This window comes from Triturus cristatus, chromosome 8 (assembly GCF_964204655.1).
Source record: "Triturus cristatus chromosome 8, aTriCri1.1, whole genome shotgun sequence".
NCBI classification, from domain to species: Eukaryota; Metazoa; Chordata; class Amphibia; order Caudata; family Salamandridae; genus Triturus; species Triturus cristatus.
The window spans coordinates 1,066,949,909-1,066,959,013 of NC_140591.1; the positions used below are offsets into that span (position 1 = coordinate 1,066,949,909).

General features: G+C 42.0%; 1 long non-coding RNA gene across 1 annotated transcript; it reads right to left on the reverse strand.

Moving 5' to 3' along the window:
• Nucleotides 1-6,038: 6,038 nt before the first annotated feature.
• Nucleotides 6,039-8,894, reverse strand: LOC146805385 (uncharacterized). Its single transcript, XR_014967454.1, has 3 exons — nt 8,819-8,894; nt 8,093-8,171; nt 6,039-7,408 (listed from the first exon to the last, which is right to left on the reverse strand). It is a non-coding gene; the product is annotated as an uncharacterized LOC146805385 (long non-coding RNA).
• Between the last annotated feature and the right edge of the window lie 211 nt (nt 8,895-9,105).

Genomic DNA, 9,105 nt, shown 5'->3' on the forward strand with positions numbered 1-9,105 from the left:
AAATGCTGCGCTGGAACTTTGTCTGGGTGTGTTCCTTCTGGATGTTAAGACGAAACTCTGTCCAAGTGAACAGAGGAAAGGACTTTGAAACTTTCACCAAGCTTGCCGAAGAAAGTACCCGAGGGCCTGAATCGAGGGCGCCTCCTGCAGAAGTCTCAGGGACATTAGACTTCAGCCTGTCAGCCATCGGAATTTCTGTGCGAGGGATTCTGCTCGCAGGTGAGGCCTCCGTCGAGTAATCCATAACCTCTAGTTCTACTGTGAGGGCCGTGGACTGGGTACCTTTGAAACTTTTGCTGACCCTGTGTGGGCCGCTGCAGCTAAGAGAGAGCTGCCGCCGCTGAGAGCCCACCTGAATCTGAACCCTTAAACCTTTTCGCTGGATCTGTGTGGGCCGCTGCAGCTAAGAGAGAGCTGCCGCCGCTGAGAGCCCGCCTGAATCTGATGCCTTGAATCTATCGCTGGATCCGTGTGGGCCGCTGCAGCTAAGAGAGAGCTTCCGCCGCTGAGAGCCCACCTGATTCTGACCCCTTGCACCTTTCGCTGGATCGGTGTGGCCCGCTGCAGCTAAGAGAGAGCTGCCGCCGCTGAAAGCCCGCCTGAATCTGACTCCTTGTACCTTTCACTGGATCCATGTGGGCCACTGCAGCTAATAGAGAGCTGCCGCCGCAGAGAGCCCGCCTGAACCTGAACCCGTGAACATTTTCCTGGATCCGTGTGGGCCGCTGCAGCTAAGAGAGAGAGCTGCCGCCGCTGAGTGCCCGCACCCTTGTCAACGTTTGCATCCTTGTGGTTCGCTCTGTGGGCCTCCGCAGCTAAGAGAGAGCTGCTGCCGCTGAGTGCCCGCACCCTTGTCAACTATTGCACCAACGTGAGTCATCCTGTAGGCAGCCGCAGCTAAGAGAGAGCTGCTGCTGAGTGCCAGCACTCTTTGCCACTTTGCCACTTTGCACCATTGTGAGTTGGCCTGGTGGGCCGCCGCAGCTAAGAGAGAGCTGTGGCCGCTGAGTGCCCTCACCTTTATCAACCTTGCGTCATTGGGCTTTGTCCTGTGGGCCGCCGCAGCTAAGAAAGAGCTGCTGCTGCAGTGTGCCCGCACCTTGTACACCCTTGTCTCGTGGCCCACCTCAGCTAAGAGAGAGCTGCTGCCGCTGTGAGCCCGCCACAGAGCTGCACGACGAGAGTCATCGCCACCATCAGCCCGGGCCACCACTAACGTGTGCTGCTGCCGCTGAGTGCTCGCCTGTCCCCGAGTGCCCGAATCATTGTGGGTGCATGCTACGGACCTCTGCAGCCTGGACTTGTGGTCACTGGGAGTCCGCCTGTCATCGTCTCCGCTTCTTCGAGAAGCTGCATGCTGTGTCCACTTTCACCGGCAGGTATCTGGTGCACAACGGGTCGCGTAGGGCCCGGCCTTGAACTTAGTCAGTGTCACGTTCTAGTGAATACGTAATTGCCTTTTGGAGTCCCTACGGGTTGACGTGAATTGTAGTTGTTGAAACGCTTTGAGAATTTCGAGTTAAACTGTTATATAAAGATATTATTTTTCTATACCCACCTGAGTTGTGTCCTTTTGTGGTGTTGTTGCTACTTTATTGTACATGGTCATAAATGCTTCTCACAGTGCCTCTGAGATAGGCCTAACTGCTCGTGCTACGTTACCACAGGGTTGAGCAGGGGTTTTCAAAGGGGGTAGCCCACTTGCCCTGACTTAGGAAGAAGGGTCCCTATTTGGACATTGGTGCCTGCCATTGCCAACCGGAGACCTCCATTTCTAACATTGGCGGTCAGTGGCGTGGATCAGGACTTCCATTTATGATCCACGTACACACCACTGGTGAGTGTAGACCAAAGTGCAGCCACAAATTATTTTTTTGTATTGTTCAGTTGGTTGTCTTAATATTGAATTGTCGATTGCAGCCATGAGTACTGCTAGTAGAGTTAGGCCAACGTCCAATGCTTCGGTGGATCTCACCTTTGAGGAGGAAAGATTAGATACCTATACTACTTATGAGTATTAAGCAGTGTAAGAATAGCTGCTCAATCACTCATAAGGTCATCGCAAGCCAGCCACCATTACTGAGTGTGCAGAAAGAGAGACGCCCAGTCTTCAGCAATTAGATTTTTATATTTGCAAAGAAACAGAAAGAAGTTTATTTATAAACGTAATCTGAATAAGGAATAGTACTGCTGAATAGGACAGAATAAAAAAAAATTACAAAAAAAGAGAAACTGTATTGACCATACTATCAGCAAGGACCCTCCATTACTAATATCACAATGTTTGGTAAGCACATCTCTATGCATAAGATGGAATTAATTTGAATCAAGCAATGAAGTATAATCATGAGAAAAGAACGCAATATGGATTGAAATCAATCGTAATCGACACAAGTCCGTCAAGGTTCGTACGCCGCCATCTTAGACCTATCAAATAATTAAAAGCCACATGGGCTATTCAAACCCTCCGGCATGCCGCATATACCAATTTAATAGGGGTCCCTGGAGACAGATATAAAAACAGTTCTCTTTCACACACACAGATCCAAGCTGTTTATATGGACTCGAATAGGATAAAATAATTTTATATCTCGCGAGTGCTAATAAACAAAGTGATAGTGGCAGGCTCACACCGGTAAGTTTACAATAGTCGAAGAAAGATATAAGTAACACTCCATCATTAAAAAATGCATCACCTGCTATACTTAAAGCGCAATATTCTTTTCCATGATATTGAATTTGATCAAATACCATAGGTACGCCAAAAACGCAAATGCGGTACAATATGGTTTGCTTATTCACCATAAGAAGAGTGGAATATAAGAAAGCGACCTTACCACAATATGTCAGGGGTATAGAAAATAATATTCATAACAACCACACACGCACTTCTACATCGGAGAGTAAGACGGTTAATATCCCTCAACATGCAGCGTGCTAGATGAAGTTTTTATAAAGTAATTCATAGTGGTGTCAAGCGTAACCACACAATAAGGTATTCGAGAAATCAGAATATGGCAATTAATATCTCTCATCAAGTCGCATAAAACATGAAGTTGTTTAAGGAATAACTCATAACAATAATAAACGTGACCATACCGCAGGGTATTCAAGAAATTAGATTAAGGTCACCTCAAATAGGTATTCTTATTCTGAACAAAGTAAAAATGAGGAGGTTCGAAGGACAATAAAATATGAATGGCAGATTGTGGCAGTATGCTGGAAAACAAAAGCTCGTAACAGATCTCTATACATACTTAGAGCTAGAAGGTATAATAAGCAAACAAAAGTTCATATGTCAAATATAATCACTGTTGTTATATCATACCATTATCAACTGTCATAGCATCCCTTTGACACGGTGATAGGGAAAAAAGGCTGGTAACATTGAGCTAAAAAAATAGGAATTGGAGGTCTAAAAGCAACTAACAGTGTAGATAACATCTTATACCGGCTATCTAAAGGCCATATTGACAATGCTTTCTAATGGCACGAAGATCTTATGTGTATGCTCTCTTTAGTCCATATCAACATTAGATGACATAACATCCCTTTCAAATGGGATAATGGTCACGTGGACAAATTCATTCTTGGGGTCTGTATGTCAGTCATGTGCCCAAAAGTACGCAGGCCATTCATAGGTCATACCATCATTAGATCACATAACAAAACATCCCTTTGTAGAAGTACAGAAACTATATCAGGCCCTTCATAAGGCATACCACCATTCGAAGACATAACAAGACATCCCTTTGTGGAGGTACAGTAATCGTGTAAGTATATTAGCTCATAAATGCCTGCATATTAATCATTTTCAATGAAATAGTGCATTTCGTGATCGTTATTAAAGCCTTCAGCAATGCTCCGAAGCTTGCAAATCCATTTTGCCTCACATTGCCTAAGCCACAACTCCCGATCACCTCCTCTTTCCATGATTTCTATATGCTCAATAGCATGGAACCAAAAATTGGCCTGGCCCTCTTGTTCTTTAATGAAGTGTTCTGTAAGGGGATATCTAGAGTCCCCTTTGAGTATGGCCCTCCTATACTCCTGAATTCTTATTTTTAGGCTGCGTTTGGTACTGCCTACGTAGATGGATCCACATGGGCATCCGATAACATATACCACAAAGGTGGTATTACAATTAATACATTTACAGATGTTATAATTTCTAGAGCCATTGTAGGCAAAATTCTTGATTTTATTGACCTTCAATTCACAGACGTTACAAGTGGTACAGGTAAAGAAACCATTTGGTTTAGTTGGTAACCATGTAGTTCTTTTAATGCTCAGGTTTTAATATAACTGGGGCAGAGGTCGTTTCTTAAGGTTCTTCCACGTCTATATGTAACCGATGGGTTGGTATGAACCATTTTTCATAGACTCGGTATTTCACACAAGAGATTCCAGTTTTTCTTTAATAATTTAAAGAGAGCACTACTATGTGAAGTATACTGGGTCACAAACCTGATGTTGTTGTCATTCCTATTAATCCTAGCTCTTCTTCCTTTATTCAATGTGGTCTCCCTATTGAGAGAACGTGCCCTTGTTTCTACTTCGTTCACAATTTCTTTGTTATATCCTCTTGCCAGGAACCTCTTCTTATCTAATTGGAGATTGTTATCAAAGTTGGTTTCTTCACTACAATTACGTCTGACACGTACCATTTCCCCATAGGGGATGTTTTTAATAGTTGAGCTGGCAAGTGCACTTTCTGGATGTAAGACTGCATTGCACGCAGTCTTTTTACGATACTGGGTACTGTGGATCTGCCCATCATGTATATAGAAAAGAAGATCTAGAAAGTGAATACTTTCCTTACTGTATTCCATTGTTAATTTGATATTATATGGGTTGGAATTGAGGTATTCGAAATAGTCCCGGAGCTGTAGCACAGTACCAGACCATAGGCAGATAATATCATCGATATACCTCCCCCAGAACACGATGAACTCAGTCCAGGGGGAGGCACATCTACTCCATGCATGCCCCCTCTCATACCATCCCATAAAGAGACAGGCATAAGAGGGGGAAAACCTGGACCCCATCGCCGTACCTCTCTTCTGATGGTACCATGTGCAATCATATAGGAAATAATTCCTCTTAAGGACTAACTTCATCATCTCAACAATCATCTGATTCTGATCCATGAGATCAGCCTTGTCTCTGTCAAGATAAAATTCAGCAGCCTTTCGGCCATGCTCGTGCTGAATACATGTATATAGGCTAGTGACATCAAAGGTTACAAAGAGAAGTTCATCAGACCAATCAAAATTCTGGAATTGATTCAGAATATCTTTACTATCCTGGATATAAGAGGGAAGGTCCAGAACATGTTTACTAATTTTAAGATCAATAAATTCAGAAATCTTTTCAGTCGCTGACACGATGCCAGAGATAATGGGTCTTCCTGGGGGAAAATCTCCTTTTTTATGAACTTTGGGGAGAATATAAATACAAGGAAATTTGGGATTATCTACTTTAAGATACCTAAATTCCTGCTCACTGATCAAGCCCATATCCCTCCATTCCCTTAATTTCAAATTAATTTCAATAATGAGGTCTTGTGTAGGGTTATGGTCAAGTTTGTCAAAGTAGTCATTATCCCCCAATTGTCATTCAATTTCACCCTTGTAATCTCTGGTATTCATAACAACGACGTTTCTGCCCTCGTCAGCTTCCCTTATAACGATATTATTGTCATTTTTGAGCCTCTTAAGTGCTTGTCTGTGAGGTTGTATTGCAGATTGTTTTTACCCCTGCTCTGTTTCTCTAGTTGATATAAACCCTCACTCACATGTTCAGTAAAGATGTCAATGTTACCATGATACGTCATTGGGGTGAATTTGGATTTGGGGCGTAGTCCACTATCTTTAGTCACATTCTCACTGATATTCAGATCATCCAAAATAGTGTACATCCCTACTTCCTCCCCATCACTCAGTGAGAGTAAACATTGAATATTCTTAACTTCAGCTATTGTCAAATCGGTCTGTTTCACCCCTCCAGAGAACTTATTCAGAGGCGCTTTATCCGTGAAAAAATCCTTTAATTTCAACAACTTACTGAATCTAAAAAGATCCACTTGTACATTGGAGAAATCACCCCCCTGTGTTGGACAGAACCCCAATCCCCTGCATAACAAATTTGTTTCATCAGTATCCAGTGATTTGCAAGATAGATTAACAACTTTCAAATTTGAATCATCCTCCTCCCCATCAATTTCTTCCACTGTACCCAGAGTTTTCATAGTTTCTGTTTGGCCTTTTCCCTCTCTGACCTTCTTATTGGGTCCTCTACCAAACCTCCCTTGTCCCAGTCCGCCCCCCCCCCCCTTGCCTTTTTTGTTGTTGTGTCTTTTTTGCTTGAATCCCACTTATTCTTAATCTGGCCATTTCTTTCTGGAAAGTTGTAGCTCCAGCCCCTAAAGGGTGTTCATTCGAATTAATATTAGATGCCATCATATGATAAGGAGGTGCTACTTATTGACCTTGTTTCTTCACTGACCTCCCTGGGCCTTTTCTTGTCATCTGCCCCAGAAACAATATCATAGTTCTTGGCAAATGTATAGATCCTTCCTTCCCTGTAATCCCTATCATCACGATTAATCTTTCGTAATTTTTTCTCCTTCAAGTAGCTTTGATGCCCCTCAATTACTTTCTGGAGGATGGCATAGTTTTTATCAATTAACTCCTTTTTGCCACAAGCCTCAATTTCTTTTTATATACATTCAATCTTGGACAGGAGTTTAGCTCCTTTTTTTATAGAATGTCTATCATTGTTAGAGAGGCACCCTCTAAGTTAACCTCCCACTCCCTCACAAGTTCTTCACTCAGATCCTCAAACGTGGGGAAAATAAGGATGCGTAACCCTCTAGGCACTTTGTTGTTATCAATATATTGTTGGAGGGTCACACCATCCCACCATCTCGACAATTCTTGTTTCTTTCGACGTTCCAATTTAACAAACACGGCACGTAATCCCGAGGTGTTCTGTACAGTGGGTCCTGTTTGTGGTAGGCTAGTATTTCTTCCAAATAAGTCCTCTGCCATCTCTTCTCTTTTATCATCAAATCGTGGCATTGTATTTACGGAAGATGAAGAGTGCTTGCTGTTCCAAAGAAACAAATATTCTAATTGCAGCAACGGCGGGCCTTTCTTGCCGCACCTTACACCAGTTCCAAACACAATAATCGTTGGGCAATCAGCCCCAAACGCCAGCCGTTGAGCAGCCTCACTGTGTTCCAGATCATCAAAGAATGAGTATAGACGGGGGTGCATGATTCAGAAAGTCCAAAAGGCAGATGATTATAAATAAATATGTTCTTTATTTCAATTATTAAAGAGTTTCATCTGATAAAAAGGTCCAGCCAACGCGTTTCATTCCCTCAAGGGGAACTTCATCAGGGCTGCAACATGACAAGACAACATATATATTACCTTGAAATCATAAGACACAGGACTAACAGCGCAAACAAACAGATATTTAAAAACATTATTTTCAAAAACAACCAACATAAGACATAATCAAAAGGTGACCATCAGACATTACATCAGTGCATATCATAATACTTTATAGGTAATTCACACAGCTGCACCTAAAAAGTATCTACCATTTGTACAAATAAACAAATAGAAAAGAAGAAATTAAAAGCAACAAAGTAACCAGACAAACTATCAGTGTACCAAATTTGTACAACCGGATATGCGCCCTTTCAAATAATTCCTTTTTTGTGAAAAGGCATACCTCACATACACATACTTCCATTATATACATGTTTCCAAAATTTCATAAGACATAACACCAGCTAATAGGCCTACCCAACAAATAGATCGACCAGTCCCCAAAAAACCATTACATGGTCACTTGGCGGCTAGTCTCTGCAAACTCTATATATGGTCACAGGAAGATTGGCACAGAATAAAAGAGGAAGGGTCACTCTACTGGGTCCAATATATTATGGTTTTTAGTTGGAGAGCCTTCTCTCAAAGTTTCTTCTTATGATTCAGGATAATGATATTGTATATATAATAAACATAATAATTTTATGCCAATTGAATTCCCAACAGATAACCAAAAAAGGCGCGCATACCTTAGGTTAATGTTTCCGTTTTCCGTAGTGTCTCAAAAGATTCCCAGGATACAGTGTATTACACATGCACCTATAATTCCTGGGAAAGAGTACAATATCTAATATCAGACTCCAATCTTTAAAGTCCAGTTCTCAACATGTCTGAGAAATCAAAGTACAACTCACATATATCAATCGGATAGTACCCACTAAATGGCGCCGTATACCATATTTCAAATAACATCAGCATTTACAAAGACCGGATATGCAAGTACTTATCAATGTGTAATCACACCATAACCGCCCGAAGAATCACATTTCCCATCATACATTGTGCCAGGTAAAATGATCAGTCTGCCAAGAAGAAACCCACTAAGTTTAAATATAAAATTTTGCATGTTATGGATAGACCTTCACCAAACCAAAAATCGCAATAGAGATTACTCCATTAGAAGGGATATGTTCAGCAATAGAGCCCTAGCCCGTTCAGGCAATGGACTGTTAACCCGTGTCTTTAAAATAAATAGAAATGGGAAAGTTAAAACGACTCGATATTAGAAATCGAGTTCCAGGCAGAGCGATAACAGGCAATGATATATTCAGAATCACATTATAAAGACAAGGGACTAGGCACATAGCGCGAAACCCCAAGATCAAGAACGGGACATTCGTAACATCAATAACAAAAAATATATATCCCGCAAGCAACAAGTATCCAGTATCCATCATCCGTCAGCATCTCCTTACCAGAGTTCGGTTCTCAAAGTATCCGTAGTTCTTCGGCGTATTACTCGATAAAATAAACCGAGTCAGCCATTGTTTTTAAATATACGGCGCTCCGTCCCTAATTGCACAAATAGCCAATGAGTATAGAGCAGTGTAAGAATACCTGCTCAATCACTCATAAGGTCATCGCAAGCCAGCCGCCATTACTGAGTGGGCAGAAACAGAGAAAGGCCCGCCGTTGCGGCAATTAGAATATCACATTAATAAATTCCTTCTACCCCTTTAGATAGAAAAAACAGTGTTCGCCA